At 44.1% G+C, this 13,765-nt stretch overlaps 1 pseudogene; it reads right to left on the bottom strand.

The window, feature by feature from the left end:
- Positions 1-13,142: 13,142 nt before the first annotated feature.
- Positions 13,143-13,260, bottom strand: LOC124620542 (annotated as a pseudogene).
- Positions 13,261-13,765: the final 505 nt, after the last annotated feature.

Raw genomic sequence — 13,765 nt, 5'->3', positions numbered from 1 at the left:
TTTGTATCACCGCTGTTCCCAGAACTCCTGAAGATAGACGTTGTCTGTGTGTATCGTATCACAGGCACAGGCCCTTTTACTTTTCAGAGATGTCACTAAACCCGCCCAAAGATGTAAATAACCATGCATGATCAACACGGAGGGTTTCCGACAGCTGATCAGTTCCAGTCATTCCACCAGGAAGGAGGTACGCGGCTCGTGTCGTCTGTAGTTCAACGATGCCCAGAAGGTCAATACCGCGGTTAGATCGCGTCCGCATTGATACTTTGTGCCAGGAAGGGTTCTCAACAAGGGAAGTGTCCAGGCGTCTCGGAGTGAACCAAAGCGATGTTGTTCGGACATGGATGAGATACAGAAGGACAGGAACTGTCGATGACATGTCTCGCTCAGGCCGCCCAAGGGCTACTGCTGCAATGAATGACCACCTACGGATTATGGCTCGAACGAACCCTGACAGCAACGCCACCATGTTGAACAATGCTTTTCGTGCAGCCACAGGACGTCGTGTTACGACTCAAACTGTGTTCTATAGGCTGCATGATGCGCAACTTCACTCCCGACGTCCATGGCGAGGTCCATCTTTGCAACCACGACGCTACGCAGCGCAGCACAGATGGGCCAAACAACATGCCGGATGGACCGCTCAGGACTTGCATCCCGTTCTCTTCACCGATGAGTGTCGCATATGCCTTCAACCAGACAATCTTCGGAGACGTGTTTGGACACAACCTGGTCAGGCTGAACGCCTTAGACACACTGTCCAGCTAGTGCAGCAAGGTGGAGGTTCCCTGCTGTTATGGGGTGGCATTATGCGGGGCCGACGTACGCCGCTGGCGGTCATGCATGGCACCGTAACGGCTGTACGATACGTGAATGCCATCCTGCGACCGATAGTGCAACCATATCGGCAGCATATTGACGAGGCATTCGAATTTATGGACGATACTTCACACCACCGCTCGTGAACATTTTGTCAATGACTCCCTTCAGGATAACGACATCGCTCGACTAGAGTGGCCAGCATGTTCTCCAGACCTGGCTCCGGCGAATATGCCTGTGGTAGATTAAAAAGGGCTGTTTAAGGACGACGTGACCCACCAACCACTCTGAGGGATCCATCCCGAATCGCCGTTGAGGAGTGGGACAATCTGGACCAACAGTGCCATGATGAACTTGTGGAAGTATGCCACGACGAATACAGGCATGCATCAATGCAAGAGGACGTGCTACTGGGTATTAGAGGTACCGGTGTGTACAGCAATCTGGACCACCACCTCTGAAGGTCTCGCTGTATGGTGGTACAACATGCAATGTGTGGTTTTCATGAGGAATAAAAAGCGAGGAAATGAATTTTATGTTGATCTCTATTCCAGTTTTCTGTACCGGTTCCGGAACTCTCGGAACCGAGGTGATGCAAAACTTGTTTTCGTATGTGTACGTTGAACACTCCCGCAAAAGACCTCAGCTCCACGACCTTGGATTAGCATTGCGCAATCTTTCCTTTGCGCCAATGGCTGCCTTGAAACTACGCTAACATAAATGGACTGTGCTTTACCCTATCAGCGACAAAGCTGTTATTTTCTCTAAACGCATGGCCATCTTGAGCTCGTTCTCCTGCCACTTTCATTCCTGGCCAATGCTTTCATGTTCCTTAAATTTGATGAACATCGTTGTTAAGAACTACGCACTGTTCCCTTATAAATCATATCACCAACTTCTGAAAATCGAGCTATCGTAAATACCGTACACAAAAACTAAATAATAAACCTAGTTAATTTTAAGAGCTTGCTAAACGCTGCTTATTGATGCAAGGCGAAACACGAGTACAGCTGCAGAAAAGTCTGAGAACCATAGTAAGATGATGCTTAAGAAGACTTCCGTTCACGGTGACAGCTCCATTTAAATCCTCCCCATAGTACTTCTGTGATGTCATATAAATACTAAAGTAACCCATTTTTCAACCTTGTTTCAGCAACTTTCTTCAGGGTGTAACATGCGGGCCCCACACAATCCCCGCTTCAGCTGATATAGTTCGCTTCCTGTGTAAAGCGGTTGGAACGCAGCAATAGTGTCGACAATTAAAAATTATTTTCTATACTGATGCTTATACGTCACGCGGCTGGCGCCAGTTTCCCTTTCTTGTGTCATCTGTGCTATCGATTTTCCTTTGGCCGGCCACGAGTCCGTTGTTAACGGCGGGTTCATCTATTTAAGCGTGCAGCGTCGATCCAGCGCCTCGGACTCTGTGATCTGTCGGTTGCGGTTACAACACGGTTGGAGCATTGGCCCTTACGTGCTGTGCATGCTCATTACACGTGGTTTTACTATAGTGGTGCGGTTGGAGACGGTGGAACGGGTTTGCTTTCCGACACGAGGCATGGTGTTTAACTTTATCGCCACGCAGTACACGTCAAGAATAGCTTGCCGGACCGTCGCCCTGCATTAACCGTTCGTCTGCGCATATGGTGTGTTCGATTTAAACAGGTGCAATTGTTTGCTTACATATGTTGTTAATGGTTAACTAATGTTGTCTTCAGAGACGAGTCTGATATGTCAAAGTTATGTGACATGATAACGAGGCTTGGGTTTTTCATATTAGTCTTCTACCACTTTATGACGGATCTGCAGCTAGACATAAGGAAACCCGGTGATCTCCTCATTATTGAGTGATGGTATATCTGAAACTGCGGTAACCTTGTTGATTATGTACCAAAATTTGCGACTTAATTAACGAGTAACGGAATACTATTCTATAAAAGTGTAGTTCTGGTGGGCTCTCGCCCATTTAAGGCTATTACTTTTCAAGGAACAACCTTATTTACTAGTGTATTGCACTTTTTAAATGAATTCTTAAGAGTTGAGTTTAAAAAGATGACAAGCTTTCCTATTTCCATGTTCTGTTTTATTCTATTATGTAAGTTCAATGTTCAATCGCAAGTGTGCTGTTGTAGTTGATTGATGTTCCAGTTGGGCGGAGTGCAGTGTATTTCGCCCGGTACGGTGAGACGTGGCAACGGGGCTTGACGACTTGGCAGCTGTCAGTCGAACTGTGTTTCGTTAGACCGGGCTCCATGTTCCTGGCCTTCTGTCTCGATCTCGTTCTTAAGTTGAGTATTGCTGTTCTCTTTGTTCTTGGCTCTGTCAGGTGGTTAAGTTTTGTACGAGGGTGAGTCAAATGAAAACCTTAAATTTGTAATAACAAATCAAAATATCGCGCCGTTATCCTGTAAGTTGGTAAGCGTGCTACAAAAAGCGTGCAGAATGGCCTGTAGGTGGCAGCATAGTGCAGATGCAGTGTCAGTATAAAGATGGCAGCCCCACTTGCGACTTGCACCAGGGAAGAACAGCGTTCTGTTATTCGGTTTTGCGTAGTGAAGGTGTGAAACCTACTGAAATTCATCGACGAATGAAGGTTTAGTACTGTGTTAAATGTTTGTCACAGCAGCAAGTCTATGGATGGAGTAGGGAGTTCGCAAATGGTGTGACTTCAGTGGAAGATGCTCCTCGTCCAGGTCAGGCACAACGAGTTGTGTCTCCACAGAACACTGCAGCAGTTCAAGCCCTAGTGAAAGAAAACCGCCGAGTGACACTGAATGACATTGCAGCATGTTTAGAGTTTATTCATGGGCCAGCACACCACATTGTGCATGATGTGCTCCACTTTCACAAAGTGTCTGCAAGATGGGTGCCACGGTAGCTGACCCCTGAAATGAGAGAACGACGCGTTGATGCTTGTGAAGAACTTGTTCGGCGCTTTGAACGAGAAGTTGATGCCTTCCTTGCAAGAATCGTTACTGGGGACGAAACCTGGGTTCACTTACACCAACCGGAAGCGAAGAGAGCGAGCATTACTCATCACCAAAATCAAAGAAGTTTCGAACAGAACCATCAGCAATGAAGGCTATGCTGACTCTCTTTTGGGACGAAATAGGCGTCATTTTGGAGCATTACATGCCTAGAGGAACCACCGTCACCAATGCATCATACACAGATCTCCTAAAAATTATCTGTGACCTGCAATCACATCAAAGCGACGTGGATTGCTGTCAGCAGGTGTCCTTTTGCAACGTGACAATGCAAGGCCCCACACTGCTCCTACAACAGTTGCAACAATCACAGACCTGCATTTTGAGTGTCTTCCTCATCCATCTTACTCACCAGACCTTGCCCCAACTGATTTCCATAAGTTCCGTTCTTATGAAGAGGTACGCCACGCGGTGCATGAGTAGGTGTGCGGACTACCAAAAAAATTATTTTTTAAAGGAATTTATGCACTTTGTAAGCACTGGAGGACTTGCATTGAGCGTGAGGGGATTATGCTGAAAAGTGATAAGGCTTTGTACCACTTCTGCACTACAAATAATATTTAAAAAATATATACCTCGTTCCTCCGCCGCCTTCGCGGATGCACCTTTCGCTCGAAATATGAATTTAAACTGGTAAAACTGGATTTCACTTAGTAAATAGTGCCCGATCAGGTTGCTGGAGGCTCCGCCTCATTAATTCTGTATTCCCTTACCAGCCATTTTTATCATATTTTTACATTGTATGCTGATTGTGAAGTTTAATTCTTATATAGGAGGGTTTCATGTGCGTATGTTCTCAGGATGTGTTTAGACACCGAGGTGCCGTTTTTATTAATTGTTTGTTATTCAATTAAAGCCTACCTGTACTGGCGTCAATTGGATTATTATCTAGTCAGAAGTTCGTGGCCCGGTGCCTTCATTGCCGAGAGTTTAAGCTGGAGAAGTTGCCTTATTGTTGTTTGTGTACATTATGTTATGCCTTAACGTCCTACCTTGGTATGAGTCAGATTGTAAAGGAGAAGTCATTGTACAGGAGAGTCTTGCGGGTTCAGGATTTGGAGAGTTTTGATTGTTTTCAGTATTTACATCAAATGAAATTTTCTTAATGTTTTATACATTTGCTATGCAGATTGTTACAGGGATTTAAAAAAATTATTGTGCTTGTTAAATTGATCGATTTCATTGCACTTAAATTGTGCATGTTAATAAAAATTGTTCAACACAAGCTGTGTATGTTTGGTAATTATGGCGCTGCTGCTACCTGTCGTATTATTGGATGGAAATAGCACGATCCAGATGCGGGTAAGCTTCCCTCAGTTTATCTACTACTGCGGTGGGAAACATAGCGGTCGCTTTATGGCTGTGGTGGTCGAGCTGGACGCCGGCACGGTAGCTCAGCGTGTTCGGTCACAGAGCTCTGTAATAAAAAGAACACTGAGTGAAGGGATCAACGAAGCACTTCAGCGGCTGTCACGCAACGAGAAAAATGGAGTAGAGAGCGCTAGATTACGACCGTGGAGTCGCGGGTAGGAGTGTGGATTTTACCTCATTCCAGTACCACCAGCACGGCTCCAGGCTTCAGAGCCTGCTATAAAACAAGAGTAGTAGGGATTCTTCCCGGGGGTAGAAGTCGGCTACAGCGATGCGTCCGACACTCGCCCCCCTCATAGTGCCGCGGCAAACGAAAGAGTGTGCTCTACATTCAGACAGGGCAGATAGCCGTTCTAGGGTTGAGAGCTCCAGACTTTAAATTTTCATTAGTCGCATTTTTAGGAAACTGTCAGTAAATTTGTGTTTAAATGCTGAAGGTACTGATTACATTCTCAGTGCCGAGATAAATAATTATCACTTCATTTAATTTGAAGTTTAAATGTTTTTTTTTCTGGACATAAATGTAAGTACTCTATTATTTTATTGTCAGTGATCATTAATTGAAGGATTGTAATATATATATTTACGACAAACTACTCGCAACCAGTATTGTAAAACACTGCAATAGGAACGTCGACAAAGTCAGGTATAGCTCTAAGACATAGTTGAGAGCATGGCACTAGCATCCTTGAGGTACGAGCGCGGGGTCACGCAGGGAGTTGCAAGATAGCATTGTTAGAGAACAGACGCAGTGTGGCTGTAATATCGCGCACATTTAAGTACGTTGTCGACGTGGTGTAAAAAAAAAAAAAAAAAAAAAAAAATGCCGCAAGGTATATGAGTGTTTAACGGGCGCTCTTATATTTAGGTCTAGTGCAAGGTCTAATCTAGACGAGGTGGAAAAATGGATTACCAGAAGACAGTATTATGTGGGAATAGTTAATACAAATCGCTCGTTACAGAATGGAGTACGCGTTGCCAATTATTATTGCCACGGAATGCAGTACGAAGCTCCATCGGCAGTTCATCTCAAAATAAGCCTGTGGCATATAGGAGTGCCGCATAGTGGTAGATTCGGTATTATTTTCTAACATTATAGTACTTTCTGGTATACTGTAAACAGGCTTCCGTATTAATGATATTCCCAAGTCATGAACCATCAGTAGGATCGTTTCCCATCATTATTTTTACCGAGTGAAAGATTATTAAAAGATATACAACAGTTTTAATTGAACTTAAATGCAATGGATATGAATACTTCAATTTGCCAGATTCATATTCAGATGGTTCAAATGGCTCTGGCCACTATGGGACTCAGTCCCCTAGAACTTGGAACTACTTAAACCTAACGAACCTAAGGACATTACACACATCCATGCCCGAGGCAGGATTCGACCGTAGTAGTCGTGCGGTTCCGGACTGAAGCGCCTAGAACCTCTCGGCCACACCGGCTCACTGGACTCGCATTCGGGAGGCCGACGGTTCAATCCCGCGTCCGGCCATCCTGATTTAGATTTTCCGCGATTTCCCTAAATCACTCAAGGCAAATGCCGGGGTGGTTCCTCTGCAAGGGCACGGCCGACTTCCATCCACATCCTTCCCTAAACCGATGAGACCGATGACCACGCAGTCTGGTCTCCTTGCCCAAACAACCAACCAACCACCCACACCGGCTGGCTTGCTATATTCTGTGTACGTGTACTATATAATCTTGGATCTCTTAATTTCGGCACTCTTTATACTGAGTTTGTGAAATCCTATTGAGCTTAATTTTGATAAAATGTGGTATGAAATGTTGATTTATCGTAGGTATCCACTTCACAAAACTTCCACTTCACCGTCAGTCAGTATTATTACGAATTACGCTGCTCAGTCCCTATGATGATTTTGTGAAATCTTTTTGAGCTTAATTCTGATAAAATGCGATACGAAATACTGCTTAGTTGTAGATATCAACTTCACAAAAGTTTCACTTCGCAGGCAGACAGTATTATTATGAATGTCGTTGCTCAGTCCATATCATGTTACGTGCTGCTAATGGCTAAACGTTACTGGTTTTCACTGATTCTAGAATATTTTACTATAGTAATAGTAAGCTTCCAGTCATATCATTATCGTGGCATTTTGATTTCAGTTTCCACGTGTGCATTTACATTACTGCCGAGACACAAGTCAGTAAATGCTGAATTATCCGAATGGGACACAAATCGATTGATGGGATGTACATACACAGGGAAGTAAATGATTACGATCTTATACAAAATTGATAATTCATTCAAGACGAAAAGCTTCACAAGCTGAGTTGGATATCTTCTTGAAAGACATTGTGCCTAATTCTGGCCAATCGGTGAGTTAGAACGTCAAAATCTTGAACTGGTTCGAGGTTCTCAGCTGGGGAGATATCCCGCGATCTTGCTGGCCAGAGTATATTTTGGCAATCACGAAGACCTGCGTGCAGGTGGGCATTATCTTGCTGAAATGTAATCCCATGATATCTTGCCATGAAGGGCAACAAAACGGGACGTAGAACATCGTCGACGTACCACTGTACTGTAAGGATGCCGCCGATGACAAACAAAGGGATCTTGATATCAAATGAAACGTCACTCCAGACCATAACTCCTGGTTTTCGGGCCGTACGGCGGGCGACATTCAAGCTGTTATCCATCGCTGTCCGGGGTGTCTTCAGCCAAGTCCTCGCTGGGCTCAGTTCGGAGCGGGATTCATCATTATTCAGTCCCGCTCTCTCCCCAGTTGAGAAAGTTTGGAGCTTTGTGAGAGGGCCCTCCAACCACGTCGGAATTTTGACGATCTAAAGCGCCACTTGGACATGAGACCATCCAACAACCCTACACTGTAATTACTATCGGTAATGAACACCCAAAAGGTATGAAAATGAGATTCACTGATGGCATTTCTATCCTCTATGGAAGGTGAGGTCGCGCGGGGTAGCCGAGCGGTCAGGGGCACCTTTTCACGGCCCGTGCGGCTCGCCCCGTCGGAGGTTCGAATCCTTCCTCGGGCATGGGTGTGTGTGTTGTCCATAGTGTAAGCTAGTTTAAGTTAGATTAAGTAGTGTGTAGGCCTAGGGACCGATGACCACTGCAGTTTGGTCCCATAAGACCTTACCGCAAAGCTCCAAATGAAAGCGTGGGAAAACTGAATGATGTGTTCATTTGAATTGTCTACTCCTTCTTTTACTTGGCGTCGATGTACGACTAGCGGTTACAGAGGTCGAGGATAGCACTTCATTAATAATTATAGTACAAAGTAATATCTCCAGTTACAGTTACATTTTCTGTAATAACGCCAAGTCCTTTCATCCATACATGTATTTTTTCACCATTACTAACTTTTCTACAAGAGCCTGTATACAATGTAAATGGGATATTACTATAAACATAATTATGTATACTTTGAGTCCTCGGATCAATTCCACAATGCCAAGTCTTGTAGGCGATGACATCTCGGTCGGCGAAAGATTCTAATCCAGGAAGGGAATCGTTTTCACAACGAATGATGGCTAGGGTAAACCAACCACTACTAGAGTTTCCCGTAGCGACATCCAGCGTAAAATTAACCCTACAGCCACGGAAGAATATAGGTCCATTCAATATAACAGCTTGAGCTGCTCTCGAGACTAATAATATGTCTGTAGACAGGCATGCGCTGGGGGCGTTGACGATACACACGACGACGAGGCATAGTACTTCAATGCTGTTGCAGATAGAGCTCACAGCGGAATGGTTCCGCTGGCGTGCACTGCCCGCTTATATAGAGAACGAGTGACTTTGATTGCGTAAGGGGCTGATAACGGACTCTGCACGCACCACCCGGAGTGGTTATCCCGTATATCTGTTGTATGGTCCACTGCACTCAAGTTTTGACAAAGTTATTTTGTTTAGTTTCGTCGCTGGACGCTCTTGCTGTAGCCGCAGTCATCACTTACCTAAGGGAGGAAAGTTCTGCGTGGCACCTGCCCGTGAATTGTATATACTGTGTTCTGTTTGTAATCGTGTTCAACTGTTTGTATATCGTATTATCTGTGGCGGACGTTGGGGACCAGTGCAGTATTTTCCTACACGAGTGTGGGAAACCGCCTGAAAACCACTCTCAGCCCACGGTCGAACCTGGTCTTGCTCACCTTCCAGTGCCGCAAGCTATAGCACTATAGAGCAGGTTTATTTATTTATTTACTCGTGTCCAGAACATAACATACCAGATGTAGTGTTCTGGTGGTGGAAAGATTTGCCGCTGGAATATCTTCGATGCTCAGGAGTATTAGGGGAACTTGACTTTGGCGTCTGCTATAGTCCACTGAGAAATAATTGAGAACTGGGTATGTTACCAATTTATACTTCCGAATAAAACACAGCCAGGGGAAAAGCACCATAGGCGCGAAGATGTGAGCTAGGGCCATAGAGACTCGAAACAAGCGTAGTTCCACCAGCGCCTCGGGCAGCGCTGAGGATGAAGATATCGACTTTGCCTCGGCCAATTGCCGGCCAACTACAACCCGCCAATGACTGGACGACAACTGACACAAGCTTACTCGGAAGATAAGAGAGTAGCTCTCTTCCACTTGGTTATAGACCATCGTCCAGAGCTGACTTAGTCAGGGAACGTCTTTTAATGAACTTTTAGAAGTGAACAGACAGTTGTAAATAACATTTACTATGTACTGCGAAGTTTGCCTCCTATAGTTTGCACTTAGCCATTGAGGGCCTTTTATCTGTTATATTAGATGCAGTGTTCCAGGCTTCATTATTCGAACAGTCGCAGAGATAATTAAATCTTTTTAACTCATTTGAATGACTTTTTTACTAATTTGTTGGCGTGTTGTAGAACCTTCCTTCTCCTATCCTGTTACCTGACCTTGGGGTAGAGCTGCGTAATAATGGCAAGGGAGAAATCGTCTTAGCAGTGTACTGCACCACAGGCCCTTGCACGAAATCACAAACACGGCCTACCGTAGCAACAGTGGCAACTCGGCTTCCAGAGCAGTAGCGACGAGGCCTTTACAAAACTGGCGAGGAGGGTTCACAAAAATACCCTTATCTTTCACAAATTAAGTACACGACAAGATATCATGAAATCATCGATCGTTTACACCAAAATAACTGAAATGTTCGACAAGTATCGAAAACAAACTGGAAACAATAATTCACCCCGTCATCCTGGATGATTTTCGTTGGAGTTTGAAAATTTCTATAACATTTACTCTACGTCCTCCTTGAGCGTTTTTCAGTCGTGACACCTAGATGGCATGCTCCATATAAATCTACGGAAGTCACCCTGTGGTATGTGTTCTTATTCTTGAACGATACCCCGTGAGAGATCTCGAAGATTCTGTAGTGGAACAGGGAGACCATGAATGGGTCGGTCAAGCGTGTCGCACATACGCACGATGGGTATTACTTTGGGAGTGAGTCAGCCATTCGATTAGTTCAACGTCCAGGCTTCGCATCTTTGCTGGCGCCCACCACGTGGGCCCTGGCAATAGTAGCAATTCAGAGCCACCATCGTATGCAGCATCCAACACATGATCGAACAGGATCTATTCGATTTCCTGCGTGGGGGTTTAGGCTACACTATGGACAACGACATGATCCATATGGCTGTCAACACTGACACCTTCTCACAACGTTACAGAACCTTGGAAATCTATCTGTGGTTGACGACGGCCATCTAGAGTCTGAATTTCAACCTTTGAAGTGCTTGTTCAGATAATATGGATAAAGCAAAGAAGAAACTGATAAAGGTTCCAAGTGCCTCGTGCGAAAGATGCCTCGTGAATCGACGGAAGAAGACAAGCCAGCTGCGCTCATTCCATACCGCAGATCTAATTTTCTTTTTAATTTCTGAAATAGTAGAAATGCGAGACAAGCAGTTATACAGCGTCAGTACATTACAAATAATTCATACAGCTCAATACAGTTTTCTTACATATAAGATCAAGGCATAAACGGAAAATAAACCTCTCACCCTCTTCTCTGTACTATGAAAGTCATTAACTGCCGGCCGCGGTGGTCTAGCGGTTCAGGCGCTCAGTCCGGAACCGCGCGACTACTACGGTCGCAGGTTCGAATCCTGCCTCGGGCATGGATGTGTGTGATGTCCTTAGGTTAGTTAGGTTTAAGTAGATCTAAGTTCTAGGGGACTGATGACCACAGATGTTAAGTCCCATAGTGCTCAGAGCCATTTGAACCATTTTTTAACCATTAACTAAAATTATCACCAGCAGTACAGAAAGAAATATAAATCTGTGCTACTGAAGAACAAACTGGCTCTATTACTGGACACAGCGCAGCAGACCATTCATATATCTTTGAAGACTGATAAACATTGATCAGCGAGTATTAATTAATACTCTAGGATTCATAAATTTACAGAAAGTGTTAGTCCAGTTTCAATAAAATCCCTGCAATCCATCAGAAATAAGGTATTGAGTCAACATAAGTTGGCATCCTAAACAATACGTGTAAGTATAGTACAGCTCCTATTAAAGGTGATGAGGATACTGAGAGGTTTAGAACTAAAGGTAGAAGTGAATGTATTCCACTGAAACTATTATCAGTAGCCTCCTGAATGTTTAAATGGGAAAACGATGAATACGGAAATGGGGAATTGCATGAAAAGCGCCAACTGAGAAAAATATTCATTTGCGACCCTTTTCGCCCACTGAACATCCTTACGGTTGATGATCAAAGACCGAAACGAGCCTAAATAAATAATTTTATAAGACAGCGTGGCGACTTTCAGTATTCCAAGTACTCTCAAATATATGCAGTTAACAGTCACGTAAAAGAAGTTCGAATATGTACGTGTTATTGCAAATTATGTGAACCACCTTCGTTTTGATGACGGTAAGGTGCTGTTTGTCCCTACTGCAGATAAACATTAGCATGAATGTAATAACGTAAAAGAACAAGACTGAAAATAGTCTTGAAAGTAAACTGCATTATGAGCCAAATTAAGGTACCAGTTCACTGAAAGGGAAATAGAAACAGACAGCAATGAAGTCTTATAAGCTGCTCATGTCTGTTTTGTTAGAATAACAATTCAGCACACTAGCTGGACGGAAGGAAAAGACAAATAAACAGAGTTTAGCAGCTTGTACTTCTTGTTAACTGAATCGTTTTCGGATCCAAGTGTTTGACGCAGCTAAGACAGAAATATCACATTTAATGCCTAGTGGTAGAATTGCGTCAAGGCACTGAGGTATGGACGACAAACTTTCAAAGTCGATTGGTGCTGGAGAAATAATTCCTTCCCACCCGTACCTCTTCACCTGAAGTCGTTGCGTGTCTTCCTTTACTTTTCGACGTTTTTATAACAAATTTGTACTATTATTTTAACCGCGAGAGCCGACACCACTTATTCATCGTAGAACCGTATTGAAGGGAGTGGCTGGATACAAATTCTTCTCGTCAGTGATCTGTTACCGCAAACTCTTAAGAACTCACTGGTGATGGGACCTGAAATACACCGAGAGGCTACTTTTATAATGTAGGCTTTTACAGGCGGTATCTGCTGAAGTTAAAATTTACATATTGACAGAACTTGGGTGATAGATATACAAAACTATTCACTGACATCATACCCATCTCTGTGTGATATCTTCCGAGTGAAATGGAAAATGGAATTGGGACGAAACGTCAGCGCAGAAGTTTTATCTGAAGACCACTGCTGTTGTTCTGTCCCCTAATAAAACAACTGCGTTATCAACCTCTTAGTAGTGACATTGTGTTTTACAAGTTACTTCTAAAACTAAATCCCGTCCGAACAGGCCATGAAGAGCCAACGGTATTCCTCAGCCTACAGGCGTCACTGGATGCGGACATGCAGGGGCATGTGGTCAGCACACCGCTCTCCCGACCGTGTGTCACTTTACGAGACCGGAGCCGCTACTTCTCAATCAAGTAGCTCCTCAGTTTGCCTCACAAGGGCTGAGCGCACCCCTTTTGCCAACAGCGCTCGGCAGACCGGATGGTCACCCATCCAAGTGCTAACCTAGCCCGACAGCGCTTAACTTCGGTGATATGACGGGAACCGGTGTTACCACTGCGGCAATGCTGTTGGCGTAAGCTACTACCAACGTAGTTAAATAATATGGTATATTAATATTCCCTTTCCCATATTTTAGTAGCATTGACGAAAATCCAGGCAACGAAATAATGTAATCAATTATTACTCGGTTTTTCTTTTAAAGTTTTCACAAAACGCGTTCCTCCTTCATTAATAAGGCGTCTTATGTGGTCATTGGTGTTGGTGCCCCTTGCTTACATATTTTGCAAACAACTTCATTTTCCTTCATTGTTAGGGAAGTTTGAGTTCGAAATGAACTTGGTTACGCTCTGTAACGGATGAATAAGCATAAAAGTGTGCTGAGAACAGAACAGCTGAAAATATACTACCGTTTCTCGGGTGTATTCTAACAAAGCTGAAATGAAGTAGTAAAAACACCAACGCAGACAGGGAAAAGCTGGTTCGAAGAAAGGCGTAAAGTTGTCAGCAGTATATGTCATGTACAGTTTCCTTCGACGGCAACTAATAAAAGAAAAAACAGTGGTTTGGAGAATGTGTAA

The sequence above is a fragment of the Schistocerca americana genome, chromosome 6 (assembly GCF_021461395.2).
Source record: "Schistocerca americana isolate TAMUIC-IGC-003095 chromosome 6, iqSchAmer2.1, whole genome shotgun sequence".
NCBI classification, from domain to species: Eukaryota; Metazoa; Arthropoda; class Insecta; order Orthoptera; family Acrididae; genus Schistocerca; species Schistocerca americana.
The sequence above is the reverse complement of the archived record's forward strand: the minus strand, read 5'-3'. Positions and strand labels throughout refer to the sequence as shown.